Source organism: Drosophila montana, unplaced genomic scaffold (genome assembly GCF_035044405.1).
Source record: "Drosophila montana isolate Dmon_TW-CO22-7 unplaced genomic scaffold, ASM3504440v1 contig_2031_1, whole genome shotgun sequence".
NCBI classification, from domain to species: domain Eukaryota; kingdom Metazoa; phylum Arthropoda; class Insecta; order Diptera; family Drosophilidae; genus Drosophila; species Drosophila montana.
Genome location: NW_026996949.1, coordinates 84,507 through 110,091, shown reverse-complemented (window position 1 = coordinate 110,091; position 25,585 = coordinate 84,507). Strand labels below are relative to the sequence as shown.

Genomic DNA, 25,585 nt, shown 5'->3' with positions numbered 1-25,585 from the left:
TCTTCTAGAATAGTATAAATATATCAAGTATTTATTTCTTTTTATAGCTATCCCCACCTCCCCGATACTACCTCATAGCTATAAATCAAGTAAATAAACCTATTTATGCTACCCACAAATATAAGTCACAATTTAAATGCAATTGATAAAACACGAATATTCTATAGTATTATACAATAAGATGTACTGTAGATTTCATGAAGATCGGTTAAGAAACAAAGAAACGATTACAGAAAACGTGTTTTGACTTTTCTCCTATCAGCGGCAACAAGCTCAAATTCCGAGAATTTCTGTATACATGTACACACACACATTCACGCGCGTCTTCTTTGAATTCTATCAACAGCATTGCAATTGCGATTGTATTGTTTTCTGTGCTGCTATTTTAATTCGTTTTTTTCTCAATAAAAATCAATTATTGGTGTGGCTGTTGAGTAGAGGCGGCAGTAATGAGGTCAGTTGCGAGTTCGCACCCTGCTAAATGAACTTTTTTTTTTAATTTATTTTATCTTTAGTGCTAGCTGAATTTGGGATTGGAGTAAGAGGGTTCAGGGTAACCTCTAGTCGGGAGCTCCCGACTAGAACCTCTTACTTGTTTATTTATTGTACTTGTTGGAAAATTATTTTTATTTCATTTGCCCTAGTAATATTGGCAGCGTGAATCGTATGACGTGGCTATGAGTTTTATCGTACGCTTCAGTGACATATTCAAACCTTTTCGAGTTGCGTCCAGCGTGTCGATACGTTTGATCGACTTGCTTCAGTGACCTATTCAACAATGAACTGATCCGCGTCCAGCGTTTGTTGCAACTCGCGCTTGACACTATTTTATTATTAGATACAATTTATTTTTTATTTTTATATTCATTTGATATTTATTAGATTTATTTGCCTTTCTGCCTATTGGCTGCCTTTATTGGGTTGTGAGAATATAAATTTTCTTTGCCCTGTTGGCTTTTCTGCCCACTGTACTATGTTCGAACGATTTTACTGATACAGCCGTCGGACCGCCGCTATGAGTTTTACCGTACGCCTCAGTGACCGATTCGAATCAGTTCGAGTTGCGTCCAGCGTGTGGATGTGTTTGATCAACTTGCTTCAGTGACCTATTCAACAATGACTGATCCGTGTCCAGCGTTTGATGCAACTCGCGGTCACTTAGACATGCGGCTGGTTATGCACCAACTGTTTCCCACCATCGCTGTTCGAACGTTAAGAACCGCACACGTTGTTGAGGCCAAAAAACAGCATCGAACTAGTTGTTTGGTTTGATACGCGCTTTCAGCGATGTGTGGGCGTATGGCCTGACGCTACATTAGGCGAATCGTTTTATTCTTTTGTGTATTTTAGCACATCATTTGCTGCTTTTAACTTGATATTTCGTAATTGTTGTTACATATATAAATTTGTTTGTAGTAGTAGAAATTTATTAGCATCACGTATATGTGTTTTACATTAACTTATTTATTTATTATCAATTTCTTTGGTTTCTTTTTCCTCTTTTTTTTTGTTTAAAATAGTATTATCTTGCATAGTTTTTAACATTGTACAACAACTTTCACAAAACTTTCACAGAGTGGTCACATAATGTGATCTCAACTACTTACAAAATTTGACATAATATGATATTCATCCTTGGTCCTTGGGCCGTGGTCTTTGGGATTGTACATATGTTCTTTGAGCGGCTGCGCCAGTTACCAATATTAGCAGTACAATTTAATGGTACAGTTATTCGATTGTTTGAATAAAGTACGAGTTTAATGATCACTGCAACGTTTCTCTTGCATGTTCCAAAATGAACTTACTGTATCTTTATTTCGCAAGCTTAAGCTAAGCTAAATGTATACAATCGTTTACTTATATGCTAGCAACATGTATATAAGAAACTGCTGTTGCAGCACTTCAAGTGTCTTGCACAAGAACTGTCGCAGCTAACATCCTGTCAAAGTGCTAGATCAGCATTGCAACAAAGTGTTACTCGGCGGTTTGGCGGGTAGAGCCGAATCGAATATACCCTGTATGGTAGGTTCACTAACTCGCGTGTTGCTGGCAACCATCTTTCGATCGTGGCAGACAACTATTCGAGTTTGGAGTCGTTTAAAAGCGTAGTGGTCAAATGTGACGAGGCTCGTCCCGGCTACTTTGGTTTCGATGCTTCCGTCATAGCAACGACATAACCGGTCGTTGATGATAATGCGCCATTTTCTACCAATGTAACTGGATCGAGGTAGCTCGCCCATGTTTGGCAATGTGCCATGCCACCAGAATGTGGACCCTGAGCGCACGAGCCGTTCGCTGCTTGTGAGCAGAAAGTTGTAGTCGCCGTTGTTGTGTAATTCGTCAGGGTCAATACTTGATCCTCGCATACCGCCACAATTTTGTTTTTGAGGTGCAGGGAGCAGCCGTTGCGATCCGGCAAGATTATAACCTCGTTGCACGTAAAATTTACTTAATTATACTCTATGATGTAATATATAACATTATTTGATTTAACATTTTTAAACTAGATACATATATATAATGGGCTGGTGATTGTCGAATCTAAAAGTTGGTCAGCAAAAATATATTCTAGATCAGCATGGTCATGTTCGGTGTTTACATGGAAAGGATTATTGTGAGCATTAAGTTACATATTTCCGTAGTGAGCATTCCTTTTCTACCTAACTGAGTCTATTTTTAAAGCTATTTTTAAGCCACCTTTAAAACAAATGGTAACCGGAGTCTGTTAAGCGGCTTATTTGTGTTTAACATTAGCTGTCCATTGTTCGAATCGACCAACTGTGGCTCTCTAATTCTAATGTTCTGTAAGTCGTTTGCGTCGCGAGTGCCGGCCATCACCTTAAAGGCTGTGCTCAAGAAGTCTAAACTACTCGCCATCTTCTTGATAACAAGTCGTGTACGTGTCCGGTGTCAACAAAAAGAACTGGAATAATAAATTGAAAATCGAATGTCAAAATAAAATTGACAATGTTGAATCCAAAATTATTCAATAGCAGAGTCTTGATGGTTTTTGACTTAGACGCGTGCTCATTATCATAGTACATCTGCTTAGCGCGTGGGAAGAAGTTCATCAGTACCGTAAGCGTTGCGCTTACATGTTCGATAGTACCTTACGCTATTTGTTGCGTTAGAAAACGTCAATATAACATTTCCCGATAGACGAAGGGATTGGAGTGTGTGCAATTTCCTGCTTCTTCAGGTGCCTGACGTTCTTTGCTGTGATCAAATTTTGCTCTTTGGGGTCACCTCGTTAGCGATTTTGTTCATCTTCGGAAAGTAGTTACCTATATTATATTTTCCTGATCGATTCTAAAAGCGCTACCTTATTAGTTAGCAAGGTCAATGTTGAATTAAATTATCCAGTCTGAGTTCACCCATCTCCTGTTATCATTGTAAGTAAAATCAAGGTTGGTAATGATGACCTTAAAGTTTAAAACTGTATTGAAGGAGGCTAGTACAGCGTCGACTTGACCTCTAATCTTGCTACTAAATTAATGACCGCTTGATAGTGACGCGAGCTGCCATTGTATCTTTCGAAAAGTATGTTCGCGGCATGCGGCGCATAGCACCACGCTTCGTTTCCTATGTACCGGGGAATTCTGAAAGACACTTTTCGTAGCTCGTAGCACTGGAATTCGTCCAAAATGTATACGTCTTTATAGACTGAGTTTAAGGATTGCCATATGTGTGAATTTCGTGTCAACTCACTAATTTGATGATATTATAAGGCTTCGGTTTGAGCTGTCAATGCGGCAAAAGGCCGTCTAGGATTGAACGCAACTGTTGCCAGTCCATGTTATTCTTTCTGCGTGCTTTCATTTAAAGATTTTGTAATCGTAATAAGACACTTCGTCACTGTTAATTTCACAACTAAGGCTCATAATTAATCACAAATAACTCAAAGCACGCTGAGAAAATGTAATTATTCATTAACGATTGAGACCCTGACCGGAAAAACAATAATGCTTTCAGTTATAAAAAAATGCACTCGTTTTAAAATGTTTTTCGGGGTTTTTTTATTTACTAATTTATATTTATTTACTTTTTAGGAAAGAGTTTTTTAGGATTCAGATTTTTAGCGATATATAATAATGTTGCAAAAAAATTACATGATTGTGAGTTTTACAATTAAATGATAATGATAATGGAATTATCCGCTACCTGTGGTGGTCCCACGCAGCAGTCGGTTCGATGTTTTTCTTTTTATGACCAGAACCACTAACCAAACAATGCATAGACATGTCAACTAGCAAAATAATCGTATCCCGATAAATCGTCAACGAGGGAACCCCAAGGGTGCCTGCGGCCATTTTAGTGTGCCCAGATAGAGTAAGACCCATTGAGTAATAAAGAGACAGAGCTGAAGGCTTGCTCCGAGCTTTTTTTACCGTTTTGAAAATCCCGAGAGGTAGATCGGGATGGTCCGCAAACGCAAAATCCAACTCAAAAATAAAGCTCTTTTACTATAGAAAGCAACAACAAATCACTCGCAAAACAACAACAGTACGCATTTGTTTTTATCGTCGTCCGTCTTGATCAAAAGTTTCTGCGCGATGATGAGGACATAGGAAACTCAGTGCAAAGAAAAGGGACAAATAATGCCACTGTGTTTGTTGCTGGTTTCTCTGTCGTTCCAACAAGGCGGCGCGTAGAAACAACAACAACACTATTTGGGTTCTAATGTTGTTCTTGCATAGCCGAGTCTCGGCGCAAGTAGGTAGACAAATTGAATGCGAGCAGGCCATGCCATTTAAATCAAAGGGTTACGCACACGGCGCGTCAACATCATATACTATGACGTCACATTTTAAAGAATTTAATTTCTTGTGATGCTTAGAATATATTTCTATCTTTATTACGGACATTAAAGTAATATATTAAAAGGGTCTTTTATAAAAATGCATGTATTTAATAATGTATTACTTTATTGTACGCCACGATCGCACACAAAAAACCTTTAGCTGTGACGTCACATGCGCAACAGAATGTTGCAATCTTCTCAAATTCATATACTTCCCTTGGCTTGGAAAACACATACATGCATATTTTTTGCCAATGTGTGTGAGATGAGACACACATGCCAACAACTATTTGGCGCGTCGAGGCATTGATACCCTTATTTATAGAAATGGTATAGAATGTTTAAAGAAAACAATTATTATTGATTGTACTAATAGTTGCACACTAAATACGAAATTATATTTTTCTCAGACATTAGATAAAAATGTGTATATGAGAAGGTTAGTGGTATTTGGTTACAGAACTTATGAATAGTTAAAATACCCTATTTTGAGAAAGGGTGCCTTGCTGATCGAAAAATGAAAAATTATAAAATCTGCCGGGCTGCTTGCAAGTTGAAAGCGAGTGGAGAAGAAGAAGGCATAACTTTGCGAATTAAAGGCATAGCAGTGCTTAGAAACCACAACAATGAGTTAGAAGAGTGTAGAAGCTTAGATCATAGGCTGTAGCTTCAAACCAAAAAGGGATAGCAGGGACAGAATTTGGGGTGTGCTTTTTTCATTGTCGAGTCGTTTGTTTTGATTATGGTTGTTGTTGGTTCATATGGGAAATGTTCTGAAGTTGTCTTTGGTTTTTGGGCAACGGCAGAAGTAGCTATAGACAGCCGAGTGTTGTGCTTGCAATTTGTCATTGAGTTATACTCAATTTTGTTTGCAACCTCGCTATCTCTCATGAAGTGTTTCGAAAAAGAGCTTTTGATCCAAAAGCTGAAGGCTTGCTCCGAGCTTTTTTTACCGTTTTGAAAATCATGAGAGGTAGATCGGGATGGTCCGCAAACGCAAAATCCAACTCAAAAATAAAGCTCATTTTCTATAGGAAGCAACAACAAATCATTCGCAAAACAACAACAGTGCGCATTTGTTTTTATCGTCGTCCGTTTTGATCAAAAGTTTCTGCGCGATGATGAGGACATAGGAAACTCAGTGCAAAGAAAAGGGACAAATAATGCCACTGTGTTTGTTGCTGGTTTCTCTGTCGTTCTAACAAGGCGGCGCGTAGAAACAATAACAACACTATTTGGGTTCTAATGTTGTTCTTGCATAGCCCGAGTCTCGGCGCAAGTAGGTAGAAAAATTGAATGCGAGCAGGCCATGCCATTTAAATCAAAGGGTTACGCACACGGCGCGTCAACATCATATACTATGACGTCACATTTTGAAGAATTTCATTTCTTGTGATGCTTAGAATATATTTCTATCTTTATTACGTACATTAAAGTAATATATTAATAGGGTCTTTTATAATAATGTTTGTATTTAATAATGTATTACTTTATTGTACGCAACGGTCGCATACAAAAAGGCCTAGCATGTGACGTCACATGCGCAACAGAATGTTGCAATCTTCTCAAATTCATATACTTCCCTTGGCTTGGAAAACACATACATGCATATTTTTTGCCAATGTGTGTGAGATGAGACACACATGCCAACAACTATTTGGCGTGTCGAGGCATCGATACCCTTATTTATAGATATGGTATAGAATGTTTAAAGAAAATATTTATTATTGATTGTACTAATAGTTGCACACTAAATACAATATTATATATTTCTCAGAGATTAGATAAAAATGTGTATATGAGAAGGTTAGTGGTACTTGGTTACAGAACTTATGAATAGTTAAAATACCCTATTTGAGAAAGGGTGCCTTGCTGATCGAAAAATGAAAAATTATAAAATCTGCCGGGCTGCTTGCAAGTTGAAAGCGAGTGGAGAAGAAGAAGGCATAACTTTGCGAATTAAAGGCATAGCAGTGCTTAGAAACCACAACAATGAGTTAGAAGAGTGTAGAAGCTTAGATCATAGGCTGTAGCTTCAAACCAAAAAGGGATAGCAGGGACAGAATTTGGGGTGTGCTTTTTTTATTGTCGAGTCGTTTGTTTTGATTATGGTTGTTGTTGGTTCATATGGGAAATGTTCTGAAGTTGTCTTTGGTTTTTGGGCAACGGCAGAAGTAGCTATAGACAGCCGAGTGTTGTGCTTGCAATTTGTCATTGAGTTATACTCAATTGTGTTTGCAACCTTGCTATCGCTCGTGAACTGTTTCGAAAAAGAGCTTTTGATCCAAAAGCCTCCTCTGTCTCTTTATTACTCAATGCTCAATGGCTGGCAACGAGATAAATTTTATTAGAGTTCTAGCGCTGATCATGCATGACCTATCCCAAATTTGTATTCACATACGAATGCATGTTGTGTACTGAGGTTGACTCCGTAGAACATCTGTTTTTTAAAGTCGATGCAAATATTTATTAAATATTAAAATTGAGAAAATGAATCTTTACAAACAAAAAATTTGCACTCTTATTTTAATTTTTTTATTTCCTAAAAATAATAATAATTTAATTAATAAGTTAATTTAAAGAAATTATATAAATATTTGCATCGACTTTAAAAACTTCAGTACACAACATTCATAGGTGAATATAAATTTGGGATAGATCGTGCATGGTCAGCGCTAGAAAACTAACAAAACTTATTTATTTGCCAGCCAAAGTTAGAGCAGTGAAAAACAACACAAATATATGTCGGGGAATAGATGATTTGCTTGAGTTAAGCGCCTTATCGATAATTACTTTGGGCTTCGATTGTAGATGGTGCTGTATAGGTCTGCATTTAGACAGTGTTGTTTAAGTATTATCGAGTGAGATAATAGTGGCAGCGCTATTTATCGAGCGTAGTTCTGGGACGGTTAGAAAATACACGTGCGAACGAAGGAACTCTCAGAAACTCGCTGCACTCGAAATTACTAAACTAATATGGAAAATATTAATAACAACGACAGCTCTTCTCCAATATCAGAAGTGGGATCCAATCCTCGCCAATTAACCATGGAGGATCAACTGCGTATGCTGATGGAACAGCAAAACCAAAATTTCCTGGTGTTGGCAAAAACTTTGCAAGCGCCGGCACGTGAGTCTGTACAAAATGGCGCCGTTAATTTGCCGAAATTTAACGCAGACATTCCTGGATCAGACGCTACGCAATGGTGTGCAACAGTTGATATCGTTTTAAGCGAACAACCATTGCAAGGCAGCTCTTTAATTTTGGCACTAAGTAATTCTCTTGAAGGAAGTGCATCTCAGTGGCTGTCCCAAATTTGTTACGCGGGCATAACATGGCCGGAGTTCAAACAGTTATTCGAACCGAGATATGCAAATACAGAGAGGCCAGCAGCCGCATTTTTACATTTGCTTAATAGCCGCCCGAGCAACGGTGAAGGTCTCTCGGTATATGCAAGCTGTTCAGTGACGTCACTCGTGACAAAATGGCGAGACATGAACACTGAGAATATTGCTGTATCAGTTGTTTTGGGACATTTGGCCAACTTTGATCGTCGTGTGCTGAAAATCGCATACACAGCCAATATTCAAAACCGACGCGACTTACAGAGTGAGTTGCAAGTGTTTACGCTTGACAAGAGGCCACAACATTTTGGAAGTGAGAATTCGGATGCAAAGCGTTTTAAGATGCTTCCTATCAGGTGTCATCTTTGCGGTAACATGGGGCACAAGAAGGCCGATTGCAGGAGTCGAAAGCATTTTGAGGGTACATCGCAGGGGCAGGATCACCGAGCTCCTCAACCTCTTCAACAGCATGGAAAGAGCAACATCACTTGCTATCGTTGTACGCAGCAGGGTCATATAGCGCCATATAGTATGCTGGTGCGAGGTGAGAATATTCCGATTATGTTTTATTCAGGAGCAGAATGTTCGCTAGTTAAAGAAAGTTTTGTAAGTAAATTAAGTGGTAAAAGATCAAGTAATGTTGTAACACTAAAAGGTATTGGTAATGTAAATGTTCATAGTACGATCCAAATTGTTTGCGATGTAATGGATGGAAATAGTTTAAATGTAATATTTCATGTAATACCAGACGAATGTATGCGAAACAATATTGTGTTAGGTCGTGAAGTTTTAGCTCAAGGATACTCAACTTTAGTATCCTGTGAGGGAGTAGAGATAGTAAAAGATAAAACAGTAAACGTATGTACTACTTTGTCAAACAATTCATTTGATAAGATAGAAACTGATTTATATGGCGAAGACAAAGACAAATTAATAACATTGTTAAAATCTTACTTTGATTCGTTTATAATGAGAACTCCTCAGACCCGTGTCAGTACAGGTGAAATGAGTATTCGGTTGATTGATGAAAACAAAACTGTACAGAGAGGACCATATAGATTTAGCGCAAGTGAAAGAGAGCTAATTCGAATTAAAATACAAGAGTTGTTAGAGTGCAAGGTTATCAGACCCAGTTGTTCTCCGTTTGCCAGTCCTGCGTTGCTGGTCAAAAAAAAGAATGGATCTGCGGGGCTCTGTGTAGACTATAGAGAGTTGAATTCAAATACAGTCGCAGATAAATTTCCTTTACCATTGATAGCTGACCAGATAGCCAGGTTCCGAGGAGCGAAATTCTTTACCTGTTTAGACATGGCAAGCGGTTACTATCAGGTTCCAATGCATCCAAAGTCTATTGAATATACTGCGTTTGTTACCCCGGATGGGTAATACGAGTTTCTTTCAATGCCGTTTGACTTAAAAATGCGCCGAGAGTTTTCCAAAGAGCAATATTGAAAGCATTAGGAGCTGTTGCTATTCATATGTTATTGTCTACATGGATGACATTATGATTGTAGCTTCAACTAAAGAATTGGCTCTAGAGGTTACAAATCGTTTTGGATATTCATACAAAGGCTGGATTCTCATTTAATGTAGAAAAGTGCTTCTTTCTCAGAACTTCGGTCCAGTACTTGGGACATAAGGTGCAGGCAGGTGAGATTCGCCCAAACACACGAAATTGAGTCCTTGAGTGCATTGCCACCTCCTAGATCGGTTACAACGTTGCGTCAATTTATAGGATTGGCATCGTATTTCCGTCAATTTGTTTTTGGTTTTTAACAAGTGATGAAACCTCTATATTCACTTACGTCAGAGAAAAGTAATTTTGAGTGGAAAGATGAACATGAAGAGATTCGTAGAAAAATAATTCACATAATTACCTACAAACCAGTGTTGGTTATTTTCGATCCTCAGTACCCAATTGAGCTACACACGGATGCAAGTGCTCTTGGATATGGAGCTATACTTCTACACAGGATCGAAAATAAGCCACACGTGATAGAATATTATAGCAAGACGACATCCCCAACCGAAGCCAAATACACCTCATATGAACTTGAAACTCTTGCCGTGGTTAAGGCAGTTAAGTATTTTAGGAATTATTTACAAGGCAGAAAGTTTATAATCTTCACTGACTGCAATTCGTTAAAGTCATCCCGAACAAAAATAGAGTTGGTGCCAAGCGTTCACCGCTGGTGGGAATATCTTCAAACCTTTGACTTTGATATACAATATCGTGAAGGCAAGCGGATGGCTCACGTCGATTTTTTGTCTAGAAATCCTCTACCTTACAATAAGTTCACCGAAAAGTCAAAGATTGTTGAAAAGCGAATTGAATTAGCTGAGCTTTCAGAAAATTGGATTCGGGCAGAGCAACAAAGAGATGAAGATATTGCTGAGTTAAACCAAAAAAATCAATAATGATAACTATCCATTAGAGATTTCGAAGACGTACGATTTAAGAACAGGTGTTTTATATAGGAAGATTCAGAGAAACTGCAAAACTCTTCGTTTACCAGTAGTACCTCGAGCGTTTAGATGGTCGGTTATAAACCAAGTGCATGAAGCCATTATGCATCTAGGATGGGAAAAGACACTCGATAAAGTGTATGACCATTACTGGTTTGAAGGCATAGCTAAATACGTTCGAAAGTTTGTGGAAAACTGCATAACTTGCAGAGTTTCAAAATCAAAGTCAGGAAAACCACAAATTGAGTTACACCCAATTCCAAAAGTAAGCATTCCATGGCACACAGTACTGATAGACATTTCAGGCAAGCTTAGTGGTAAGAGTGATCGAAAAGAATATGTCATTGTACAGATAGACGCATTTACCAAGTACCTTTATCTGTACCATACTTATACCCTAAGTGCGGAAAGTTGTATTATGGCATTAAAATCCTCGATATCTCTATTTGGCGTGCCGAACCGAGTTGTGGCGGATCAGGGAAGAAGTTTCACGGGTACTAAATTTGTAGACTACTGCGCATCTTAGAAGATAAAACTGCACTTGATAGCTACGGGAGCAAGTCGTGCGAATGGTCAAGTGGAAAGGGTGATGAGCACATTGAAGAATCTGTTAACTGCTGTTGAAACAAGTGCGCGTTCTTGGCAAAATGCATTGGGAGAGGTCCAGCTAGCTTTTAATTGTACTGTAAATAGAGTCACCAAAGCGAGTGCTTTGGAACTGTTAATGGGAAAGGTTGCTCGACCCTTAGGTTTAATTTAAATTAGTGAATCTGAAACTGAGGTTAATCTGACCGAAATCAGAACATTAGCTTCAAAAAATATGGAAATTGCGAGCAAATATGAGAAGTTTAGGTTTGACAAAAACAAGGCAAAGTTAGTAAGATTCAGTGAGGGTGATTTTGTTCTTTTAAACAGCAGTGAAACACACCAAACGAAGCTCGATCCTAAGTTTCGAGGTCCTTTTCAAATAATAAAGGTATTAGATAATGATAGGTATATGCTAAAATGTATGAAGGGTAAAAGACAATACAAATATCCGCATGAGAGCTTAAGAAGTATGCCGAATGGGCAGGTACCAAGCGAGCTAGAAATCGAAGAGAACCCGCTAGGTGAAGCCGTTGAAACAGACGGTAGTGAAACCGTTGAAACAGACGGTAGTGAAACCGTTGAAACAGACGGTACAGAAGCCGTTGAAACAGACGGTAGTGAAACCGTTGAAACAGACGGTAGTGGAACCGTTGAAACAGACGGTAGAGAAACCGTTGAAACAGACGGTAGAGAAGCCGTTGAAACAGACGGTAGTGGTACAATTGAAACAGAAGGTAGTGATTGATTGCTACGTGGCGGTACCTGGCCCTGAAGCTCTAGTAGTTGTTGATGTTGTGGATTCAGAGAAATAAGAAGATCATAACGAGGAAAATATGTTGTTGAAACGCATATAATTGATGTGATGTCATGTAATTAAATGATAAAAATTTAATGAAGATAATGAAAACGAATATGTTTAAAGAAAATGATAAATAATCTGTTATGTTAAGCGAGTATACTCTAAGAAATTAGTTAGGTATAAAGAAGGTTACTGATTGAAATTAAAGTTTGTTTATAAAGATTAAAAAAAAATGTATTGGATACACGAGGACGTGTAATGTGTCAGAAAGGCCGTGTCGGGGAATAGATGATTTGCTTGAATTAAGCGCCTTATCGATAATTACTTGTCGATTGTAGATGGTGCTGTATAGGTCTGCATTTAGACAGTGTTGTTTAAGTATTATCGAGTGAGATAATAGTGGCAACGCCATTTATCGAGCGTGGTTCTGGGACGGTTAGAAAATACACGTGCGAACAAAGGAACTCTAAGAAACTCGCTGCACTCGAAATTACTAAACTAATATGGAAAATATTAATAACTACGACAGCTCTTCTCCAATATATACATATTTTGATGTAGCTATGCATGCATAATTCATACATGCAAACATAGGTGCTTTTACGCCATTGGCTGAGACAAGAACTTCTCTCGAGCATACACTGTCCAAAAACAAAAGTAAAATTAATCTATGTGTGCTATTTTCTTTACATATTTATTGCACATGATGAGCTTTGTAAAAAAATTAATTTTTTCTTAAATTGTCCTGTAAAATTTATTAGTATCTAGGGTAATGTATCATTTAAATAAAGCATGCATTACATGGATAAAGCAGAAGTACTTTGCGTCGATCGTAAGCTTAAAACTGTTCGCTCAATGTACTTCGAAAACGAAGCAACACAAAGCCCCATCGACCAGCTTTGCTGAAGGCAGGCTGGCGACTAACTTCGTTGCTCGTGTCAGCGCATCAGCAAGCCGCAGACATGTCTTGCGAAGCCTCAAAGACGAGATGAAACGCCAGGCTAGAAATTTTGCGTCGCATGCAAATGTATGGGCGATACTCATCTTAGTGTTTATATTGTCTTTGGTCAGACTGCTGAGAGTGGCAGCCGAACGTCCGGCCTCAAAAGTCGAACGTTCAGTATGAAGCCGCATCTCGCTCAGCGCACAACGTCGCTGCGGCTGATGCTTTATCATAATATATGTATGCTAGTTTTAAATCCTTACAGCCCAAAAACATGTGTGTGTATGCATGTTCAGAGTTTGCTTCGCTCCCACTCATTGCTTTGTGCGCTTGTGTGCATCTCTTTCTCCCTGTATAGCTTCTCAAAAACCCCGAGATCTAAAAACATACATATGTTTATGTTGTGTGGATGTGCGCACAAGTAGATCACGAAAAAATGCAAGTGATCCTTTTATGTAAAAAATTGTAAAAATTTTGGGTTAAAGGGTTTTATGGCAGGCAATTAACGATCAGAATGTCTAGCATGCATCCATACCAAAGTGCAAACGAGCGACAAGTGCGGTTCACCTGTTTTTTTATTAACGGTTTACACATTTCTGCCTTTTGCGGCCGCAAGCCCACCGTAGGCATGCCAAAAAAAAACGAAAAAACGCCCAAATTTATGCACCCATTGATGTAAATATCTCTGTCTCACGACAAACCCTTGATCGGCTCATTCGCACAAATTTGTGTAAAATGCCAAAAACTTCAAAACTTGTCAAATTGCATCGGGCAGGCGCAGGCTGGCAACCAACACGCACACAAACGCATAGATACTTATATCCATATAGAAAAGTGTGTAAGTGTACATGCTTGGCCGGCCCAAAAGTTATCATGCACACATGCCAACGTCCAGGTACCCTTACCTTTACAATTAGCAGGGAAAATAGGAGTTTTGCACATGACGGGCCAAACCCTTTTATAATATGACACGACTGCTTCCTCGAAAGGTTGTTAGTGTGCACAAGCAAGTCGCAAAATTTGAAAATGTTCAATTTTTGGTCTTTTTTTTACAATTCTTCGACAAGCCGAAGATGAATTACCCTTGCAGAAATATGACTTTGTTTTTTATTTTTTGCATTTTAAGCAAAATAGGTCCCCACAGTAAGCAAAAATATTGGAATATAAAATATAAATATTTCATTTGGGTCATTTAAGTTTTTATTAAATTAAAATAAATCAGATTCTTCTCATTATGCCTGACTGGACGAAGAAATACCAGATAGAGCATTTGAATGTGTGTGCCTTTTGCTACAACAGGCACAAAGGGCACACAATTGAAGAAAATATCTCTGGCTCGCAGACAAACGCCGTGATCTACTAGTGCGCACATCCACACAACACAAACATATGTATGTATGTTTGTAGATCTCGGGGTTTTTGAGCGCACAAAGCAATGAGTGAGAGCGAGGCACACTCTGCGCATGCATACACACATATGTTTTTGGGCTGTAAGGATTTAAAACTAGCATACATATGTATATTATGAACAAGTAAGAGGTTCTAGTCGGGAGCTCCCGACTAGAGGATACCCGGAACTCTCTTCTTCCAACACCAAAAGAAGTTCGCGTTACGCGCTCGTTTGATTTAGTAGTAATAAAGATAAATTTAAAAAAAATAGTTTCCTCGGTAGGTCTCGAAATCGCTCTACCTGCCACCGCCTCTACCCAACAGCCACACCAATTAATGAGTGTTATTGAAAAAAAAAAAACCAATTTAAAAAGCAGCACAGAAAACAATACAATCACGATTGCAATGATGTTGATAGATTTCAAAGAAGAAGCGCATGAATGTGTGTGTGTTCATTCTTGGAATTTGCGCTAGCTGCTGCTAACACGGGCGCACATAACTTTTGTGTTTTTTAACCGATTTTAATGAAATTTTCGACAGTACATCTTATTGTGCCATAGAATATTTGTGTTCTCAAAAAGTCAATTGCATATAATGTGTGGCTTAAATTAATACAAGTTGGATTATTAACTTGATTTATAACTTTATGATGGTAGCGGGGACTTGGCGATAGGTATAAAATGAAAGATACTTGATATATTATTCTGGAAGCAACATATCAACATGTGTGGCTTAAATTAATACAAGTTGGATTATTAACTTGATTTATAACTTTATGATGGTAGCGGGGACTTGGCGATAGGTATAAAATGAAAGATACTTGATATATTATTCTAGAAGCAACATATCAACATGGTGAATCTAGCTCATATTATTTACCAAAATTGCCCAAAAAACAGAATTTCGACATCGATTTTGATCGATTACTTGGAAACGGGGCAAGTTATCGAATATCGGAAACAAACAAAATTTCAAGTCTCTAGCTCTTATAGGTTCTGAGATCCTTGTGTTCATACATACGGACAGACGGACGGACAGAAAGTCTAAATTTATTTAACGTGGCGTCTACCCCGTGGGGGTGTATTACCACGGTATTCGATTATGCCACATATGTGACATAAAATACAGCGAGCCGAAACAAAGCGACTAGCGCCCCTCCGGAACCCTGCTTGCACAGTGAACCTTCGGTACCAATTGAATGCATGTTTGTCGACCATGACATTCCCCCTTGGTGAGGGGCGAGGCCTATCTAAACCTCTGCTGGTCTATGGGTACAGCACCCGGTTGACACGCAACTCCACGCCGAGTGAAAACTATCCCCGCATTTGGGTATCAAACACACGGCCACCACGATACTCCCACAAAGGGGGCCAACCTCACTGGGCTAACCTCGGCCACTAGCCCATCCCGTGGTACCAAATTACAGCTTTGATCGGCTGTTCGTAACTGTTGCTGCTCCCCAGTTTTGCTGGCGACCAACATGGAATGGGATGTCCATTGGTCGACTTACCCCAATTGGGGCTTGTCTTCCAAATCTAGTCTCTGGTCGGACTTTGTAAAGCAGTCCATGCCACTTCCAGTTTCGGGATGGACGGACAGACAGACGGACATGGCTAGATCGACTCGACTATTGATGCTGATCAAGAATATATATACTTTATATAAAAAGCATCAGCCGCAGCGACGTTGTGCGCGGCTACATACTGAACGTTCGGCTTTTCGGCAGCCACTCTCAGCAGTCTTACCATATCTGGGCACAATAAAATGGCCGCAAGCACCTTTGGGGTTCCCTCGTTGACGATTTATCGGGATACGATTATTTTGCTGTTTGACATGTATGTATATGCATTGTATGATTAGTGCCAGAACCCATGGGAAATACGTTAAAAGGGTAAATTGTTTTTGTGCAAATGTATATAACAGGAAGAAAAAAGCATCTCCGAGCCCATAAAGTTTACATATTCTTGATCAATAGCCTAGTTGCTCTAGATGTCCACCTGTGCGTCAGAGCATATGAACGCGTCGGTTTTAGAACATATAAGAAGCTGGACTTGAAATTTTTAACGTAGCTCCTCCTATTGCCCTCACAGTACGTTGTTTCCGATAATGAATAACTAACCTTCTTGCCAAGCAATCGGTAAAAATCGAAATCGAAATCCTATTTTTTGAGTAATTTTCTAAGGTTTCAAGACTAAATTTGACTTGTTATTTCTAGAATAGTATATACAGATCAAGTATTTTGTTGAAAATTTTATCGAAATCGGTTAAAAACACAGAAGTTATTAATACATTGACAAGCCACAAATTTCTCAGTGGAAATCGCGGCGAAGGAAGTTTTAAGTTTTGTCCGATCGGCTTCAAACATATTTGTGAAGCCCTACTTAGGAAATTATTTAATAAATGTTTCAGCGGTTATTGAAATTTCACCCGCAACTGTGGTCAATAGGTGAAAATGGTTACATGAAAGTTTTTGTGTTCCTTCCGATTGGCTTCAAAGTCATTTTAAAAGATGTTTGTGAAGATTCATCTGATACGTATTTCACTCTTTTAAGGCTGTGGTCTTTTTGCAAATATATGGATATTCTATGACAGAATAAGATTCCCTCCAGAAGATCTCTTACAAATCGTTTAAGAAATACAGAAGCTATTAAAGAAAACGTGTGGAAATGTTGGCAAGCTCCAGGTCAGGAAGCGCAAAAATTTCTTTATATATGCGTGTGTTCTTTCCGAATTCTTTAAATGGAATTACAATTGCTATTGTATTGTACGCTGTGCTGTATGAATGTGCTGCTAATTTAGTGCAATATTTTCTATAAAAATATAAAAATGTTGCTATGGCGATTGGGTATGATTCAAAAGCAGTTAGTTTTATCGGTTAATGGGTGCTCAAGTTCCTTGAATAACATTTTTTTTTAAGTGCAGACTGCGCATTAACTCAAGCGGCTGTGATTGCTAGTCTGCTAGTCTACTTTCATATAGCAGCTTATACGATCTCTAGCAAGCAGTAGATCCAATCTCCACCCTCCAGCTTCAGATGTCAATGGCTTTAAGAACAGGCTGACATCACTGATTACTGAGGATTCTCACCCAATTATAGTTGCCTGAACAAACTCCGTTTCACAGCCCCTCTTGTTGTCAGCGGCCCAATTGCACCACATAAATTGCCGAAGGGTTTGCAGACAGACAGTTTGCAGAACCACGATATATGCAATTTAATATATACCCAGGTCTGGGCTAAATTTAGAACCTACCTGTATTGCCAGACCTGTGCAGCTGCTAACACATTCACATGCCCTTAGGAATATCCTCTCCCACTTGGGGTCATAAGTTCTGCACATTATCGCCATAAACCATGGTACACTCTCCGTGTAGCTTGCCAATAAATTTGTCATTTAAAAAAATAAAATGTAATGATGAAAGTGTATTTTTTACTAAGCCTTTAGAAAGAGTGAGATTTTTGAAAACATTTACAAAACAAGTAAGAGGTTCAAGTATGGAGCTCTCGATTAAGGGATACCCTGAATCCTCTTATTCCAGCACCAAATGGCAAAAAAAAAAAAAAGGTTCCCCTGACAGGATTCGAACTTGCAACTGACCGCGTTACTTGTTGCCACCTCTACTCAACAGCCACACCAATAATTGAGTTTCAATGAGAAAAAAACCAATTAAAATAGTAGCACAGAAAACAATACAATCGCAATTGCAATGCTGTTGATAGAATTCAAAGAAGACGCGCATGAATGTGTATGTGCACCTGTTTACAAAAATTCTTGGAATTTGCGCTTGCTGCTGCACTTGTTTGCAAGCCAAAACAAATTTTCTTTCGTGTTTCTTATCCGATCTTGATGAAATTTTCAGTAATAGATCTTATTGTACTATAAAAGATCCTCAAAATGACAATTGCATTTAAATTGTGGCTTATATTGTGGGCAGCATAAATAGGGTTATTTACTTGATTTACAGCTATGAAGTAGTAGCGGGGTGGTGGTGAAAGGTATAAAATGAAAGAAACTTGATATATATATATGCTTTTCTAGAAGCTACTTGTCAAGCTTGGTGACTCTACCTCTTATAAATTTCCAAGATTGCTCAAAAAACATGATTTCTTTATCGATTTTTATCGATTACTTGGAAACGGGGCAAGTTATCGAATATCGGAAACAAACTCGATCTGCGCGGGCACTAGGAGGACCTACAGCTAATTTCAAGTCTCTAGCTCTTATAGGTTTTAGATCCTTGCGGTCATACATACGGACAGACGGACGGACGGACAGACAGACGGACATAGATAGATCGACTCGGCTATTGATGCTGATCAAGAATTTATACACTTTATGGTATAAATTTTACCCATTTTCAATAGGTTCAGGGTATAAAAACTTTAAAAAAAAACTGGTCACTCAAAAGATTTTTCTGGTGAATGAAAAAGTTTTTTCATACATGAAGTTACTTTTCTACCAATTATTCTAAAAGCAGCTATATTACATAGAGGTTCGACAAATATACTGCCTGCAATAAAAAGAAGGTCTTAGTAAAAGATTTATGACAAAACTTTTTAATGGATTTAAACGAACTAGCGGACATGGCTATAGCGACTTTGCTGTTAATAGTGATCAAGAATATATACATACTTTAAGAGGTCGGATGTATGATTTCATATAAAATACTGTCTTTTTGGAAAGGTCTTCTTTGAGCAGTCCATGCTGCAAAAGGTCTAATTGTTACTTTTACTATAAATACACATAATCGGTCGGCACAGATATGATAAGCCAGAATGCAACAGCAACATTCAGCAATAACAGGTAAAAGACAATGGCATTTGCTTTTCATTCAAGGCTCACCTGGGCACATCAGTGAGTACCGCGCATTACAGTGCACCATACATAGCTGATAAAAGTTAATTTCATTTTCATAACATTACCGCTAAGACATCTACAAGTGAGCACTCACTTTTGCACCGGCATCGCTCCTCAAAGCAGCAAAGTAGCAGACAACAGCAGGTAAGTGTCACAATATAAGTACATGACAATTGCAAGTTGTTTGCTCATCTTATAAAGAAGATCACAGTGTCAATATTAGGAAGAAGCGAAACGTAATTCGGTTTCTTATTCTTATAACTTAAAAACTTCCATTAAGCTCAGATTAAATTACAGCATTTAAAATAAATAACTCAGCGCATTCACGTAATGTCGCAAATGTCGCGGAAGCCTTGTTTGTTAACGAGGCTTCAAATCACCTGCTAGCAATTGGATATGAAAAAGTTTTCATAAACTTATCGAGTAAACGTCGTATACTCCGGATTGCTTACGTTATTAGTGCTGGGTAAATGGTAGCTTTGTAAATCATTCGGTAATTATTTTCAAACAATGGAAGACGTAAGTAATTTGTGGAACATCCCAAATCTTTAAAATTATATTTAAACTTTTGATAGATACTGGACGTACCGATAATCGATAACTTACCACGTTTCAATTTTTTTTTTTTTTCAGCATTCCTTGTAAGTTTTAAGAGCTAGAGTCACAAAACTTGCCATGTAGCTTCTAGAATAATAATTATTTATATAGTATCTTTCATTTTATAGCTATCGCCACCTCCCAGCTACTACCACAAAGCTATAAATCAAGTAAATAAACTAATTTATTTTGCACACCACTTAAAGCGCCAATTTAAATGAAATTAAATTTTTCAGAATATTAAAAAATTCTATAGCACAATATCATTAATATCATTCACCAATATTATTAAAGAAAACGTGTTTTTGCTGTCCACGAGTTTGGGGCAGCAAGCGCAAACAATTAAAGGAACTTTTCTTTTTTTCAACTAATTTTGATTACTGCTGAAGCAAACGAGCTAGTAGTGCGAGCTGCATTTTGTGTTGGTAGAAGAGGGTTCAGGGGATCCCATGGTCGGGAACACTCGACTTATGTCAAACTTGGTGTCTCCAGCTCTTAAAATTTACGAGATTTCTCAAAAACAGCATTTTGATATCGATATCTTGGAAGTGGGGCAAGTTATCGATTATCGAAAACCCGTCCTGCGCGGGCACTAGGAGCACCTACGTTCCAAATTTCAAGTCTCTAGTTTTTATAGGTTCTAAAATCCTTGCGTTCATACATATGGACAGACAGACCGACGGTGCTCTATCGACTCAGCTATTGATGCTGATCAAGAATATATATACTTTCTGGGGTCGAAGATGCTTCCTTCTGCCTGTTCCATACATTTGCATATATACATTATAGCCCTTTTACCCATTTTTAGCGCATTTACCATACGACGCAACAACAAATCCCTTGGAAAACAACAATGTTTTGTTTTCGTCGTCTGTCTTGATCGCCTGGAAATCTCGAGGATATAGGAAACTAAGTGCATCGCACAGACGCATACATATACATTTGCTCCAAAATGAGTGCGTCGAGGCATAGTTACCTGTACAGTCTGGCGTTCAAAAACACAATTTTCACTTCGATGGTTTATTAAAATTAACTTTTGTATAAATATTATGATTACGCAAAGTATTTCTAAAGCAGTGTCAATTTCAAATTAATTCATTTAATTGTCGATTAACAATTAAATTTTGAATATGATTTATTTCGATTTTGGCCTACTTAAAATTGTAATTGCCGTTTTAAAATCTAGCATGCGTGTATGGCCATTCTTCGCAACATGAAATTTTACAATTCGTGCTCGCTTCCATTTTACTTAGGGGCTAGATTTATCCACAATCATGACTATGTCATCCAGCTTTACGTTCGGTTTTATCGTGATACTTACTGCGACGCATAAGCTGTGGTAAACATTCAGATTCCCATCGCTTCCATAAGTGATCCTTCAATGATTGTGTTTTCTGGCGGATATGGAATTTGTGATCAGAAATTTAAAATATTTTCTGCTTCTATTAATGCTGAGCGCAAAGTCTCAACACGTGGAGCGACATCATGAAGGGTTTTCCCAAGCAATAACTTCATAATGCAAATTAACCGCTCCCAGCATCCTCCAGCACTAGGGTTCGATGGGCAGTTTAATATCCACTGAAATATCTGGCGGGAAGTCTCGTTTAACAACGTTTCGATGTTCAGCAAACGGTCGTTGGCGGCTTATTCTTTTTGGACACTTACGAAGTTAATTCCATTATCGCTGGTAAATGGTACTCCTCGACGACTGACAAAATTTCGTAGAGCGACAATGAAGGCATCTGTGGAAAGATCTTCAGCAATCACCAAATGTGTAGCACGTATAGTTAAGCAGGTAAATATTACTGCCCAGCGTTTCTCCCGACGACAACCAATGGAGACAATTATGGGCCCAAAAAGGTCAACACCACAGTAGAAAAACCGTCTGACATACGGTGTCAGTCAGTCATGTGACACTTCAAAATGGTTTTATTCAGGGTTTTTTTTGTGATGCTTTTAAGAAAGTTGGTTCATTTAGCCACAGGCTTTTTTGACTAATCTTTGGAATGGTTACTTGACGAGTTGCAACATACGCCGGTTTTTCGGTAGACGGTACAAACCTCCAATGTTTAAGGTGCGTTCTTGATAAAATCTCTGTAACTCGGTGCGCGACATATGGCTTAAATTTCCGTTAAGTTAAATGCATCCACTGTAAAGTCATTTTTGAGTCTCTCCAAAATACAAATTTATGTATTTTCACATATTGGTAGCTTTTTTGAATTTTTTTGAACATACTCCCACTGCTGCCTGCAGTTCGAAACGAAGAATTCGTTCTTGGTGGGCGAGAGACGTGTTTTTCCCATAACAAAGACTACATCAGTTTCCTCGTTGTGAGTTAGACGAAGGTAGGCGACGCCAGCAAATGCCTCTCGACTCGCATCAACAAACATATGTAATTTTGCATTATTACTGTTCCTTAAATTGGGTGAATAACATAGTGGTGTCTGGAATTTATGCATATATTGCAGTGCATTTCACCAACAATCCCATTCCGTTTGTAATTCTCTAGGCAAGATATGCCTCGAGAATTAGGCTTAAGTCCGCTTATATGCCGAATGGGTCGTAAATGGCCATTACAATACCCAGTAGTTCCCGTTTCGTTGGTACATGTTTACCTATTAGTTCACAGGCGATTCGATGAAATTTCGTTTTTAAACGAGATGTATCTGATGTGTTCCAGTACATTTCCACTTTGCAAGATGCACTTTGTCCATCCATATTGGGCATATTTTTACTGATCAGTTTGTCGTTCATGGCGTCTTCTAAACGTTCTGATCGGCTTATCGTTTATGGCGTCTTCTAAACGTACTGAGTTTGAAACGAAGTTGCGCAGCTCACAGCTACCGTAGCGATGTATTTTGACAATTTCCTTGCAACCTTTAATGGCGTGTTCATCGTTGTTGAAACTTATAACCAAATCATCCGTAATGCTGTTTAAACAAAACGTCCACGGCTACTGGCATTTCTCCTATGGACATTTCTGCATTACATTTCTTGAAATATTCTGCATAATATGGTGAGCAGACTCCACCGAAAATCAATGTTGTCAACGTTGTTGACAAAATGTTGAATAGGCTAAGAAGCATCTCCCTCACGCCAAAGAAACCGTTGAGTGTTATGATCATAATGTTGGTTTGGAATCTGCAGGAACATTTATCTAATGTTAGCCGCCACTGCAATTTCCTCTTTTCTGAGCTGCAGTATTATTGGAATGAGTGGATTAATTTGTTTAAGACCTTTTAACAACGACGAATTCAGAGACTCTCCATTTACTGTTGTTGCGTATTCAAATACGATTCTATGTTCGTTTTGAATAATCGTTGATTTCATCTGTTGTCAATATCCGAGCATATCCCTTTTCCAAAAAGGTATTAATTTTTAGTTAATATTTTCTTGCATACTTGCATACACAATATTTGTGACGCATCTTTATCTCAATACTGAACAACGGTTTTCTGCCATATTATAGCTATTTGGCAATTCTGAGTTGTAGTTCTAACAAAATTTTCGTAGTTCGAATATCATCAAAGCATTCTTTATCTAATTCCTGGAGTCCTTTGGTTTAAATGTGTGTTGCCAATTTATTCGGACAATTGGTTAATCGAATCGGTGTTAAATGCGAGATTTAACTCACGCAATCGCATTGGGAAACGATGGCAATATGAGTCATATCTCTTTCAGATTGTAGCAGTGAAAAAGGGCAGGTTATATGTAGGAGGTTTCACGATTGTCGCAAGAAAAAGGGGAGCGCGTCTTTGGAGTACAATTTTTTGCGGGATTTTTTTATATTTCTAGCGAGTCTGATAAAATAATTTCTGTGATACGTTTTTGATATAAAGTATCATTAAAAAAAAATTTTTTTTTAACCGGCAGCAATATCAAATAAAAAGTCTCTTAAAAGATATGGCAAACGGGTTTTAAACATCAAATTATGAAAATTAAATGCTAAAAGCCTTATTAGAATACAATTTTCTAATAGCAATGGAGGTGTTTTATTTGCCTGTCCGGCCAGCTGTGCCCCTTTTCATAGCTAATTTTGTCAGTGACGTTATTAAAGCCTACATCAAAAAGAAAGAATGAAGTTATTAATAAAGTAAAGAAAATTATACTAGATATATAGTGTGTTAAGTAGATAGGATAAAGAGATAGTGATGGGAAATCACCGACCCGGTGTGGGAAATTTTAGCTCTCGAAGGTATACTGAAAGCAACGATGTAGGGGATTCGAGTATGAAAGAATAAGTTTCACATCGTCCGCATGCATAAGTACATAGGCATGTGAAATAGCCAAGGGAAAATCATTTATAAAAAGGGTAAAAAGCTAAGATACAAGATGACTACCTTGATGAACACCAGAAGTAACGTGAACCTGTTTTGAGGTAGTCAGCCTTAACATTACTTTTCGGGTCCTACCTCTTAATTAAGAACCAATCCAACGCAAAAGAGACGGAGGGAAACATAATCGGTCAAGTATAAAAAGTAAAATATCGTGGTGCACAGAGTCAACACCTTACTGAAGTCAGTGTTAATGATATCTGTTTGCATTTTAGAAAGGAAAGCATAATTTACCAAGGAAGTAAATTTAAGAAAATTGGTAGTAGTTTACCCATTCTTAACGAATCCATGTTGCACAGGGGAGACAACTGATTTTCAGAAATTATGCAAATTCGAAGTGATTATATTTTCGAATAACTTAGGGATAGCGGACCGTTTTGCAATGCCCTTGTAGTTTTTTATATCAGACTTACCACCTTTCTTGTGGAGGGGAATGATATAAGATTCTTTCCAAAGAGATGGAAAGACAGACGATTCAAGGGATAGATTAAAAAGCTTTGGCAATGGGCGAAGAAGAGAAGAACCACACTCCTTGAATAGACAACTAAGAATATTGTCAGGCCCAGGAGAGTAAGAAGATTTAAAAGAATTTATAGCAGAAAGGATAGGGGAATGGGAAGTAATAGGAGAAAGTATAGAGCTAGAGGATGTAATATTATAAGGGTAAGAATTATTATTAGGACAGTCAGAGGAGTAAGTTGATTAGAAAAAATTAGCAAAGAGGATAGAAGCATCAGCATCATCATTGATAGCTTTATCCATCCTAAGAGAAAAAAAAGATAGCAAACTTGAAGAGAGTAAGACAATTCTCAAAGCACTGAGAATTCAGAAAATAGAAGTTCGACTTGGCTATGGTATATTTAGCCAAATCAATACTCGAACCATACGTATTAAACTTTTTAATAGACTTAATATATTTTTGGTTTAATAGTCTGAAAGTAGTGGCTTTAAAGAAGCAGTTAAAGGAATTGAATGGGGAGTACAAACATCTAAGAGGGAGTTCAGGGTGTTATAAAAAAAATTAATAGCAGTATTCATATCAACCGAGTCATATTAAAAAGACTAATCGGTTGCATGAATACGTTGATAAAGCAAGGAATAGTTTCCTTTGTGAATGCAACGGCGGGGCTTATTGGTAGCTGATGAACATTGCAACCTCTAAAGTAGGATGATATACATCTGCAGGAAGAGATTAAGGAGGGGACCTGAACACATTAGCAATAAGGTAATCGTTGACAAATACAAGATCAAGTGTTCTATTCAAATGATTAGAAATTGAATTGATTTGAAACAACGAAAGGTCCAGCAAGTAATCTATAAAGTCATGCTGTGCTGAGGGTACTAAATAATTTTCGGCAGTGAATAATGACCAAGAGATGTTCGGTAAATTAAATTCACCCATCACTATAAATAGGTCATGTGTAGAAATTTCTTTAATACAAGTAATATGTTTCATATAAACTTGAA

General features: G+C 38.0%; 1 long non-coding RNA gene across 2 annotated transcripts; it reads right to left on the bottom strand.

Moving 5' to 3' along the window:
• Window positions 1-2,468: 2,468 nt before the first annotated feature.
• Window positions 2,469-3,871, bottom strand: LOC135426408 (uncharacterized). Of its 2 annotated transcripts, XR_010435898.1 has the most exons (3): window positions 3,709-3,871; window positions 3,285-3,654; window positions 2,469-3,216 (listed from the first exon to the last, which is right to left on the bottom strand). It is a non-coding gene; the product is annotated as an uncharacterized LOC135426408 (long non-coding RNA). The 2 variants fall into 2 exon arrangements; XR_010435897.1 differs by having other exon boundaries at window positions 2,469-3,654.
• Window positions 3,872-25,585: the final 21,714 nt, after the last annotated feature.